This window comes from Nerophis lumbriciformis, linkage group LG15, assembly GCF_033978685.3.
Source record: "Nerophis lumbriciformis linkage group LG15, RoL_Nlum_v2.1, whole genome shotgun sequence".
In the NCBI taxonomy this organism is placed as follows: domain Eukaryota; kingdom Metazoa; phylum Chordata; class Actinopteri; order Syngnathiformes; family Syngnathidae; genus Nerophis; species Nerophis lumbriciformis.
The window spans coordinates 6,850,537-6,863,963 of NC_084562.2; the positions used below are offsets into that span (position 1 = coordinate 6,850,537).

Sequence of the window (13,427 nt, forward strand, 5' to 3'; positions counted from 1 at the left end):
CCTTGAATTGGCGCCGGGTATATAGTATTCGCATGCCTCGAATTACAGCCGGGTCAGACATGTTTCGCAAAATAATTAGCGCATGCTTGGCCTTACCGCCGGCTCAGGATTAACGCCGGATCAAACTCATTTCGCAAAATATTAATTTTATTAGCGCATGTCTGGAATTTTCGCCGGGTCAAACTCGTTTCGCAAAATAATTAGCATATGTCTAGAACTTCCGCCGGGTCAAACTCGCCACGTCACGAGTGACACTTCACCTGTCATCATTTTCAAAATGGAGGAGGCTGATTTCAATAATTTGAAATCTCGTAAAGGGAAGAAGATTAAGAGCTATTCAGTAGGATTTAAGGTCCAAGCTATTGAATATGCTAAAAAGAACAGTAAGCAGCTATGTTTTATTAATATACCGTAGCTGCGTGTGTCAAATATGAGTCATTAAATGACTCCCGCCTCCTGGTGGTAGAGGGCGCTAGTGATCCTTCTTGCGACTACCGGTACTGCAGAAGACCGGTGCTGCAGAAGAAGACAACAAGCCACAAGAGTGAGCAGCGATCGTTTGCTTGCACTTTTAGCATGGAGGATTACATATCTAAAATAAAACAGTTTTCTAAACTGGACTTTCAATCGATGCAGGAGGTAATACTTAAAGGAATATCTCCATCGAGACAGAGAGACTTTTAAAACTGAAGAAAGATAAGGAAGACTTCTATAAACAAGTTATCGATGCTTTTGATCAGAAGCAGTTGCGCATGGACTCATAAGTAAAGGTAAGACCATAATAACGTTTTTTTTAATTAAATGTGCTTTTCATGATGGTATCCTTACATCACTCAAATTTATAAGCCCAGGCCTAAATTTACCCCACGCCTTTTGGTAAGCGCAGGAGTGAGAAGAGGTTTTAAATTAAATAGCGCCCCGGCGGCTATTCAAGGAAATATGGTATGCGATGCGTCGACGCATTTACGTAATCGATGACGTCGATTCAGCCTTACTCTTCCATATCAGTAGGTGGCAGCAGGTAGCTAATTGCTTTGTAGATGGTTTGTCGTGATCACAATATGCAGCGTGCAGGTGAAAAGGTATCCAATGCTTAGGATTTAAGGTCCAAGCTATTGAATATGCTAAAAAGAACAGTAAGCAGCTATGTTTTATTAATATACCATAGCTGCGTGTGTCAAATATGAGTCATTAAATGACTCCCGCCTCCTGGTGGTAGAGGGCGCTAGTGATCCTTCTTGCGACTACCGGTACTGCAGAAGACCGGTGCTGCAGAAGAAGACAACAAGCCACAAGAGTGAGCAGCGATCGTTTGCTTGCACTTTTAGCATGGAGGATTACATATCTAAAATAAAACAGTTTTCTAAACTGGACTTTCAATCGATGCAGGAGGTAATACTTAAAGGAATATTTCCATCGAGACTGAGAGACTTTTAAAACTGAAGAAAGATAAGGAAGACTTCTATAAACAAGTTATCGATGCTTTTGATCAGAAGCAGCTGCACATGGACTCATAAGTAAAGGTAAGACCATAATAACATTTTTTTATTAAATGTGCTTTTCATGATGGTATCCTTACATCACTCAAATTTATAAGCGCAGGCCTAAATTTACCCCACGCCTTTTGGTAAGCGCAGGAGTGAGAAGAGGTTTTAAATTAATTAGCGCCCCGGCGGCTATTCAAGGAAATATGGTATGCGACGCGTCGACGCACAAAAACGGCGTCGACGAATTTACGTAATCGATGACGTCGTATCAGCCTTACTCTTCCATATCAGTAGGTGGCAGCAGGTAGCTAATTGCTTTGTAGATGGTTTGTCGTGATCACAATATGCAGCGTGCAGGTGAAAAGGTATCCAATGCTTAAACCAAAAATAATCAAAAGGTGAGTGCTCCTAAGAAAAGGCATTGAAGCTTAGGGAAGGCTATGCAAAACGAAACTGAAAATGAACTGGCTACAAAGTAAACAAAAACAGAATGCTGGACGACAGCAAAGACTTACAGCGTGTGGAGCAGAGACGGGGTCCACAAAGTACGTCCGTACATGACATGACAATCAATGTCCACACATAGAAGGATAGCAACAACTTGAATATTCTTGATTGCAAAAACAAAGAATAGCGCTCAAAGGAAGACATGAAACTGCAACAGGAAACAGGAAAAGTCACCAAAATCTGAGCGCAAGACAAGAACTAAAACACTACACACAGGAAAACAGCAAACAACTCAAAATAAGTCACGTCGTGATTTTTGAGACTAAAGCTATAGTGATGCATGGTTGGTTATGGTTTGAATTCATATCCAACAATTGCGACCACGACTTTTTACTGTCAACTAAGTTGAATTTTTTTAAGTTTTCTGCTGGTGGTGTGCCTCCCGGGTTTTTTCAATTAAAAAAATATGCCTTGGGTTGAAAAACACCGGTCTACATAACGTGTAATGGTGGTTCTGTGGACGGGATTTTGCATAGATTATGTTTTACAGACCTCTTCATGCCGCTTTCTCCGTTTTGTGGGCGGTCTTATTTACGTGCCTCAACCACTGCCATATGGTGTCTACTGACAGGTATACATTTAAATTATATGGTACTTTATTAGAAATGGCGACAGCGGAAGATGCATGTGCATGTACGAGCCAGTCTGCCCCATGACAAGAGGATAGAAAAAAAGAAGGAGCTTATTGACTACAGCGTCAAACTACAATGGCGGACTCGTGTGAAGCACTTTGGGTAAAACTTTACCATATATGGAGATATCAGCTGATGTCACACTTTGGAAAAATGTCACATATTGGGCAAATTCCAAACTGCTCAATTGGAGGAAGTATGAAAAAAGGCAAGGATGTCATAAATATTTCCGCCATGCCTCCATGGTTTGGTTTCAAATCTGCAGGACGTATATGCAGATCCCAAATTCACAAAAACAGGTACCAGTAGGTTGTATTCGGACATGTGGCTTTAGAACGGAAATGAAAAAAGTGGTGGACCACCAAACCAACATGGCTACTTTGTAGCAAACAGAGTACGAACTATATGAGTACGCAAGGGGCCTAGATCTTACTACTAAAAGCAGATACGAGCAAAAAATACAAATTATGCAATATAATCCATCCCTATACGTTATCAAAATAATATTTCTCGAGTGATATGAAGGATTATCCGTCTATCGCGTTCCCAAACATGTCGAACTATCTGGTGCTCCAGACATCATTCTACACGACAAAACAGATGAAAACTTGGAAAAGCATGGACGTCTACAACTTCTTTATATGTGGCTGGGTCAAAGAAATCGGAATCAACTTTCAAGACTCTCCCGGATAAATCATGCATCGTTCTTGCTCGGGTAAGGTTGCATTTCATGATTTAAATTTGTGTCTACAGCCATGTTTGTTGGTTTGTTTGTGTTGTATGTGGCATTTATAAGTACACATGGTTTTCCCCCGTCTTTATCAAAATATGATTATAGGTGTCAACATTGTTTGTGCTGCAGGCTTCATTTATGATTGCTGCCTTTGGTAAAAGCTTAAGATGTTTAGGTTTTGCTTAGATTTGTTTTATTTTATTTAGACTAGATTATATTTAAATGGGAAATACTAAACGATATAAGTATATGAAATATTGCACTCTTTCACCCTTCTTGATTACCTCTCGAGGAACTTTGAAGAAACTTTTATTCTTTCTGTGATTTGAACGGTCTCACCAGCCTAAAACCACACAAGCATAGAGCATTTTTCCTGGAAAAAGGCAAAATGTCGCCCAGAATGCGACATTGGCCCACCACTTTGTGCCTCGCACAGTTAATGAGCCGGACGTGAAGTCATTTAAATGCAACCTATTGGGAAGAAAAGTTGGTTTTGCATAATAGGTCCCCAAGTTTTTGTGTATGTGCACTAGGGATGTAACACAATAAAAAAAATCATATCACAGTTATTGTGACCAAAATGATCACGTTATCATTATTACCATGGTGTTGTAGATTGTGCTCAAAAAGTACTTATATACACAATTATACACTAAAACCATATAAACAAGTTTTGTATAAAAAAAAAGGTATTTATTTAATTTGAGTGTTTAAATATGTTTGCCTTCTTTTGTTTTAATGTGTAATGGTTTTAGAGTGTTTGGAATCACTTCCTGTTGTAAACATCTTTGTGTAATATTAATTAAAGTATAGATCTATCATTCTGTTGTCATATTGTCTCAAATGTATATCTCTTTCTAAAATATACCGGTATTAACTAAAATACTGGTATACCCCCCAGCCCTAGTACAATCTAACCTTTATCATTCTATAAGTGCTAAGAAACAGCTTAAACAGTTTGGCAACACTTTGAACACCACTGGTTTACTTATTACGCCAGCGTGGCAAAGCGTGGCCATTTGCTGAAAGAAGCTCTTTTTTATGGGCTCATAGAACATTGTTGAGATAAAAAAAACATTGTAAATGTGAAAATAGAGTCTAAAAAAGGGTTGTCAAACTCAATTATTAGCTCAGGGGCCACAAATCTATTCTCAGGAGGGCCGGACTGTTAAAATCATGGCATGATAACTTAAAAATAAAGACAACTTCGGATTATATTGTTTGTTTAAAAATAGACTAAGCACATTCTAAAAAATGTCCAAATAATAATGTGTTTATTTATTTTTTTACACTTACATGTTGCGGTTATTTGTATTTTATCTTCATTTGTTGTTATTTATACTTTCTGAATAAATTATGTAATCGTTTTCATCAGTCAATTCGGTGGAATTGATTTCACTGATCTACAACACAACTTATGAATTTGGACTCATTTAATTTATCATACTTAGAAGTTAGAAGGGGATACATTATTTTTTCAGCATGTGTGTGCCCAAAAAAGGTGTCCCTAGTCATAAGTACAACACAAAATGTACAGATTATCAAAATAATTTTTTTAGGTTAAAATGTGACAGGTTACATTACCAACAACAACTTTGAAAATCAAGGCATGAATGTAACAATATACATGTTCTATACTATCACTAATAAGCAGCGTAAGTATGTTGGTTACAAACACGGAAGTGTTGCCCTTATCTTAACACAGTGCATAGCTCCACCCCCTCTGAAGGAATGCGCGCTATGGTGGCGAGGGATACAAATACCGTATTTTTCGGACTATACGTCGACGTTTTTTTCATAGTTTGGCCGTGGGTGCGACGTATACTCCGGAGCGACTTATGTGTGAAATTATTAACACATTACCGTAAAATATCAAATAATATTATTTATCTCATTCGCGTGAGAGACGAAGCAAATGGCAGCCATCGTCACACACGTCAGCAATCGTCCCTCACACGCCAACCAATAAGAATTCGGCAGGGGCGGGTCATGGCAGAAGTGCATTGTGGGTTTTGGAATGCTAACTGCTATATGCTTTACGCTACTGCCGGAGCTATTAAAATGGATCACAGCAACATTGGCGGTAACTTATAAAAACTGAGAAGGACTGAACTAAAATGACACCGAAAAGGAAATCATATACTGGAGATTACAAGCTGGACGTAGTGAAATATGCACCAGAAAACGGCGATCGAGCAGCAGAAAGTATAGACGCTAGCGGCGCATACCAGGAGCGACACAGAGGAGGAAGATTTCATCGGATTTAGCGATCGGGAGTGACAGATTGTTTGGTAAACGTATAGCATGTTCTATATGTTATACCGGTAGTTATTTGAATGACTCATGATGTGTTGCGTTAACATACCAGGCACGTTCTCAGTTGGTTATTTGTGCGTCATATGGCGTACACTTATTCAGCCTGTTGTTCACTATTCTTTGTTTATTTTGTATTGCCTTCCAAATGTCTATTCTTGGTGTTGGATTTTATCAAATAAATTTCCCCCAAAAATGCGACTTATACTCCAGTGTGACGTATATAAGTTTTTTTTTCTTCTTTATTGTGCATTTTCGGCCGGTGCGACGTATATTCCGGAGCGACTTATAGTCCGAACAATACGGTAATTACTATTGCGACATCCAGTGGACACAGTTAGAACTGCAGTATCTTTCATCCAAAAATGGTAGCTCATTTTTATACTTGGCAAATTCATCTCACGGGCCGGATAAAAATTGTTCGTGGCACTGATCCTTTTGACATCCCTCGTCTAATGGATCACGTAATGAGAAGAGGCTAAAATGTTAATACTAATCATGAAAAAAACAAAGATCTGTCTTTGAACACATGTTTTAGTCTTTTTAAAAGCCCATTTAAATAAAAAAAATCTTCATTACATCATATTTAAAGTGTATTAAATAAATTAAGAACAATATTGTTTGTTTTATATACCGTATTTTTCGGAGTATAAGTCGCTCCGGAGTATAAGTCGCACCGGCCGAAAATGCATAATAAAGAAGGAAGAAAAATATATATAAGTCGCACTGGAGTATATGTCACTTTTTTGGGGGAAATTTATTTGATAAAAGCCAACACCAAGAATAGACATTTAAAAGGCAATTTAAAATAAATAAAGAATAGTGAACAACAGGCTGAATAAGTGTACGTTATATGACGCTTAAATAAACAACTGAGAACGTGCCTGGTATTTTAACGTAACATATTATGGTAAGAGTCATTCAAATAACTATAACATATAGAACATGCTATACGTTTACCAAACAATCTGTCACTCCTAATCAGTGTTGGGACTAACGCGTTACTTTGTAACGCGTTACTGTAACGCCGTTACTATCGGCGGTAACTAGTAATCTAACGCGTTATTTTTTTATATTCAGTAACTCCGTTACCGTTACTACATGATGCGTTACTGCGTTATTTTGCGTTATTTTTTATGTAGTATCGGCTAGAAACTGAGAAGATCTGAGTGTTGCAGCGCTGCTGAAGAGGCGACAAAAAAGAGGCGCGCGCTGTGTGTGTGTGTGTGTGTGAGTGTGTGTGTGTGGGATGGGGCGTGTCTGTGTCTACTATCAAGACGTCATGGCGAACCCGGAAGCCGAGTTTCTTAAAATGGAGATATTTTCAGTACGTTTCTTTTATCGACCACAAAGAAAAGAACATTTTAGTTGAATGTAAGTTTCAAATATGCTGAAACAGCGACAAAAACAACATGCTTCGACGAAGCTAGTAAAGAGACACACACTTCACCTCCACGTCCAACAGCGGCTGGATTTTAATGAGGCACTGCACACTGAAGGTACACACACTCTGTCAATTCTCTTATATACTCTTTCATTTTAAACTTTTAGAGTGTTTGATTATCACATCACTCTAAATGTTTAGACTATAAAGTTCACAAACCTAAAGAGGGATACTAGTGGGCCAGGCTAATATTTCCTTTTCTCTAAACTAAGTGGGGAAATGTGTAGAGTGTTCTGGGCTTCAGACATGATTTTATTTCAGAATTCCTTGAGAAAACGCCTGGTTAGGCTTTATGTATGTAGTGTGTGCCTTTCTTGTTTTACAGCTATGTTGTTATTATGCTGTTTGTTACTTATGTATGTTAAGTTGCAGCTATTTAAAATAGTTTTGTCAAATTGGCCCTTTAAAACATATCTTTGTCTTTGTGTGTTGTATGTAGAGCACATTGCTTAGCAGAGTTCAGTGATGCAAATGCATGTCAACTTGATCAACAGATTGTATTATTCTCCAGTGCAATAACAGTACTAAAATGAAGGCTAAAAGGGCATTAAATGGGGCCTTAAAATTAAAAAATATATATATATAAGTAACTAAATAGTTACTTTTCACAGTAACGCATTACTTTTTGGTTTAAGTAACTGAGTTAGTAACTGAGTTACTTTTGAAATAAAGTAACTAGTAACTGTAACTAGTTACTGGTTTTCAGTAACTAACCCAACACTGCTCCTAATCGCTAAATCCCATGAAATCTTATACGTCTAGTCTCTTACGTGAATGAGCTAAATAATATTATTAGATATTTTACGGTAATGTGTTAATAATTTCACACATAAGTCACTCCTGAGTATAAGTCGCACCCCCGGCCAAACTATGAAAAAAAACTGCGACTTATAGTCCGAAAAATACAGTACGTGAAGGATCCAAGCCACTGCTGATTTTTTTTAAGAATGTAAAACAGTTGTTATTTATGACCAAGCAAATATTGAAGAGCATTGTGGGCCTTGACTAACCACTTTTTTTGTTAAATGTGCTAAATTTTAGCTGGCTAGCAGAGCATCTGGGAGAGAATCACATTTGGAATAATTTTAGACCTTAATGCGAAGACATGTCTGAAGGGTTGGGAATCTCCGCAAGTTGTACAAAGAAATATCAGATCCGTGATCCCACTGGTGTTGGAACCCAATATCGATACGTGATCGGATCAGCCCTATCCCTATTTGCTTACTCGTTAAATACAGCGACAAACCCACTAAGTTGGCAACACTGATGATTCCTGCTATATCGTCTTTATCTCTGGCAAAGCAGGTGTGTAAGAAGTATATTAAGATGCCCAGTCACTATGCATTCTGCCACCTACTGTACATAATTCGAACAACATTTAAAGACCTTCCCATCATAATGTGTTGGTGAGCAAGTTTGGACAGGTAGTCCCAAATCTGGCGGTCCAAATGTATGGGAAACACTGCTAGTCTACAAGCAGTAAATCAAACACTATTAAAGATGAACAGCATGGGATGATTGATTTGTTTCCCCTCTATAGTGGATTTTTCTACTGGTCAAAACCCTGTCTCGGCCACTGTGTAAAATAAATTCTACCAGTTCGACCGTACCCAATGCTTGGTCTTAACAACTCTGCACAGCTCAAGATGGAGTGGCTGTTTGGCACTGTTGTCAGCTCCCAGCAATTACCATGACAAAAGGCACGAAGCCAAGTGATCTGTGTGTGGTAAACTATCTAGCCTGTGCATGTGGACTAAAAAAAGCCTTTCAGGGTTGAAGCCCAATTGTATTCACACTGGAAGTTTTTCCCCCTTTTTGCCGAGATTCCCAGGGAGGATTTGAGCGCAATGCGTTGTTCTGCCTTGCAGCGTGTTTGTTCTGATACTTAAAAAACCTGTTTGTCTCAAACAAAGTTTTGTTGAGGAAGAATGTGTGACATTTACTGATTTTTATGTTGCGATTTCATTTGCTTTTATCTCTGCTCGGAGACAGCAAAATTAACAGAGACATTCTAGATCAGGGATGTCAAACTGTTTTTTATTGAGGGCCACATCACAGTTATGGCTGCCATCAGAGGGCCGCTTGTAACTGTGAATAATGTATGAATTTGCCTCTAGATTTCATTATTAATTATATCAATTGTTTTAAGTAGACTGTCGATTTTACAGTAAAAACTTTACATTTACAACATTTTACTGTAAAATAGTCAATTTTTTTATTTTATTTATTTTTTACAATATTTTACGGTAAATACCTCTGGTTTTTTTTGTTTTGTTTTTTTACGGAAAAAGCTGGCCAGAATTGCCAGAATTGTTGTGTTAAATTTACATTGGTTTTTACAACATTATAATGTGAAAGGAAAAACAGTAAAACATTTTTTTTATTCTGCCAACTTCGCTGCCAGTTTTTCTACCGCAAAAACAGATGTATAGTTTTTCCATTTACAGTAATACACCGTTAAAAACAACAACCGTAGATTTTACAGCCAAAAACTGGCAGGTCAGTCAACACAATTTTAACGCAAAAAACAGTAGTATTTTTTTTCAATTTACAGTAATATGCTGTAAAGAACAACGGAAAATGTATTGTCATTTTTATTAATTTGATGGGTAGTTTGCTGTAAAGTTAAGTATTTTTGTTTATTTTTATTTAGACAAAAACATGTTTGGAAAGTATGATAATATACTGTTATATTTTTTGAAATAATGGATACTATTAAAGTTTAAAACAGGGGTCTCAAACTCAATTTACGGGTGGGCCACTGGATGCAGAAACTGGGTGAGGCTGAGCCGCCAGAAAAGATTTCTGAAAAAAAATCTAACATGCACTTTTTAATGAATTCACCTTCTTTGAATGGCTTTCCCGCCCTAGCAACCATCTCACTCACCATGTAGCTAGCTTTGACTGCTGCATCCCTCTTTTCGCTTGCTTTCTTGACAAAATCTTGTTGCCTCAGTAGACTGGTTTTAAAATTTGCAACCTGTTTCACTCTCTCATCTCCCTGGTATTTTGCATACTCCTCAGCATGTCTAGTTGTATAACGACGTTTCAAATTGTATTCCTTGTGCACCGCAACTTTCTCCGTATCAACTACAGAAAAGAGCTATTAGGATTATTCATAAAGTAGATTACTTAGAACACACTAACATATTATTTATTAATTCGGGTTTATTGAAATTACAGGAGCTAGTAAAGTTACAGACATTATGTGTCATCTTTAAGGCTAAAAGTAAAACATTACCAGCAAATTTACAAAAAATGTTTGTCATCACTTCTGAGAATGAAGAGCATAGAAGAAAAGGTCATTTCCAACATCAGTATTTAAGGACAACTTTAAAACAAATGTGCATATCAGTGGTGGGGGTTAAACTATGAAATTCTCTTTACAATGAGATAAAAGATTGTAAAAATATATTCCAATTAAAAAAATATATATAAAGACAGAACAATAAGATTGTATGGACAGCCATAAGTGTTTACATTTTGCTTTATATTTATTATTTTACTTATGTTTTGTCTGGTTTTGTATTTGTTTTGTATCATCCCGTGAGGTGTATATTACTTCTTTTGTTTTTTTGGACGGTTTGTACATCATGAAGTTTTGCACTTCTTGTGTTTTTTTGTGTGTTTTCATTATATTTGGATGTAATTGTTGGTTTATATGATATCATTAAGTAAGACTACGTATTATGTTGAAGGGGGCAGAAAAATATAAGATTTTTCTTCATCCTGCTCCTTCTCAGGCATTGGTGTGTAAATGTATAATTGAATAATTGAGGTATAATTGTCTATCGATCAAAGATGCACATCAATGAAGGAGATAAATAAAAATGAAATGAAATGAATTGAAATAAGACACGTCGGGGTGCCCCTGTGCTCAACAAAGAAATATTGCATCAAAAATCGTCTCTGTCTGGAGCCAACGGGAGGGGGGGGGGGGGGGGGGGGTTGCGGCTCGCCGTGGAGTTTACAGTTACGGTAGCACAATTAGCCCCGAACGGGCTAACATCACCACTAACGTGTTACACGTCTGATTCGCCCAGCGACTCTCCGTCGGAGTATCAGCGCTGGGGTCCAGTGCACCACAGTATTGTATTGTCGCTTGGTCCTTCGGCGGAGTGCTTTGGAAGCTACCGGACCGCTCGTCTTCCCGGCCCGGACTGTTTACAGCGGGGGCGGGAGCGAGCAGGCGGGCGAGCGAGTGAGGGAGGCAAGGAGGGAGGGAGGAAGAGTGTGTGTGGGTGTCGTGGAAAAGCGGCAAAATGTTTCTCTGCTTGCATCACGCAAGTGACGTCAATGCATACTTGCCAACCTTGAGACCTCCGAATTCGGGAGATGGGGGGGGGGGGGGGGGTTGAGGTGTGTGTAGGGGGTTTGGGAGGAGGCGGGGTTGGGAGTAGGCGGGGTTAGGGGTAGCAGGGGTGTTTTTATAGCCCGGAAGAGTTAGGGCTGCAAGGGATTCTGGGTATTTGTTCTGTTGTGTTTATGTTGTGTTTAGGTGCAGATGTTCTCCCGAAATGTGTTTGTCATTCTTGTTTGGTGTGGGTTCACAGTGTGGCGCATATTTGTAACAGTGTTAAAAAATAAATAAAATAAAATATGACCACCCTCATTGTGACATGTATGGCTGTTCCTTAAGTATGTCTTGCAATATCTTGTGTGTGTCTGCAAAAGCCTCATACAACATGTGCATGGGCCAATAATAATAATAATAATAATACCTGGGATTTATATAGCGCTTTTCTAAGTACCCAAAGTCGCTTTACATGTAGAATACATTGTTAGTATGGAGAAAAAGATGATGCGGAGACAGTCTCTAGAGGACATTAAAGGTAGTGCCATCACGGCACGCACTTGATCGTTGAGAGCTTTATTGTACACCATGATTGGTGGATTCCTTCTGCCTCGCACACAACGCTGTCAAGCGCCATTCATTTAAAACTCGCGGGTCATATTACAATTAAACTTCCATATTAATTTATAATTATTAAATTATAATTTCCAGGTGTTTGCAGGCCAGATAAAATTATGTTGCGGGCCAGATCTGGCTCCCGGTCCTTGAGTTTGACACTTGTGTTCTAGATATTAGTTAATTGTGAGGTGAATTATATTCATATAGCGCTTTTTCTCTAGGGACTCAAAGCGCTTTACATAATGAAACCCATTATCTTCATCTTTAAGCTATATTTAAACCAGTGTAGGTGGCATGGCGAGCAAGTGGGTAGAGTGTCTTGCCCAAGGACACAACGACAGCGACTCGGATGGCAAGAGCAGGAACTGAACCTGAACCCTCAAGTTGCTGGCTTGGCCGGCGGCTGCTCTGCCAACCGAGCTACGTATAAGCAATTGTAATTGAAAAGAGGTAAAACATCATTCATTAGACTTTATCATTATATCCTGTTAACCAAGGGTGTCCAAAGTGTGGCACACAGCTTGTCTTTTACTGGCACTTTGTCGAAATAAAATCAGGAAAAAATAAAAGAACAAAAGGAAACAATATAATGACAAATTATTTAAATGTTGACTCTAATAAAGCTAAGAATAATATGTTTTGCCACCGATACCACAAGGCTGTTATGAGGTAGGATGTAACAATTAGCGGTATTAATTATAAAACATGTTAAAATTCCAGAAACTTATTATTACCGTTTCAAACGTTAATTATCTTAAAACCGTGATCGATTACCGCACTTTGATAAACTCTCAGCATGGTGATTTATCGGTGATAGCGATAGTAGCAAGCACCGTGCTAACTAATTAATCAAGTTATCGTTTCAAACCGAATATGGCAATATATTATTTGTAATATGAATTTTAATAAAACATTTTCAAAACAGGACACAGGTTACAAAAGCTCCTCTTGGAGAAGGCCTAAAATATATATATTTGAAAAACATTATAAAAACATATATATACAGGTATACATTGATTCAGAATCTTATAAATAAGAATCACAATGGTTTTTTTAAAATTTAAAAATATACATCTAGTGTTTTTTGAGCACATTCAACTATACCAAGAGTAGGGAACCTATGGCTCTAGAGCCAGATGTGGCTCTTTTGATGACTGCATCTGGCTCTCAGATAAATCTTAGCTGATATTGCTTAACACGATAAGTAATGAATAATTCAGCTGGTAATCACAGTGTTAAAAATAACGTTCAAAATATAAAACATTCTCATGCATTTTAATCCATCCATCCGTTTTCTACCGCACCTGTTCAAGAAGTCGCATTAATGGTAAGAAGTATTTTATTTATTATTGGTTAGTTTCAATTCCCACCTCCGGAAGAACTTTGAACATGTCACGAG

At 38.0% G+C, this 13,427-nt stretch overlaps 1 protein-coding gene across 1 annotated transcript in view; it reads left to right on the forward strand.

Moving 5' to 3' along the window:
- LOC133615979 (uveal autoantigen with coiled-coil domains and ankyrin repeats protein-like) overlaps positions 1 to 13,427 on the forward strand; it is a 102,392-nt gene that overhangs the window by 1,816 nt on the left and 87,149 nt on the right. The window lies entirely within an intron of this gene.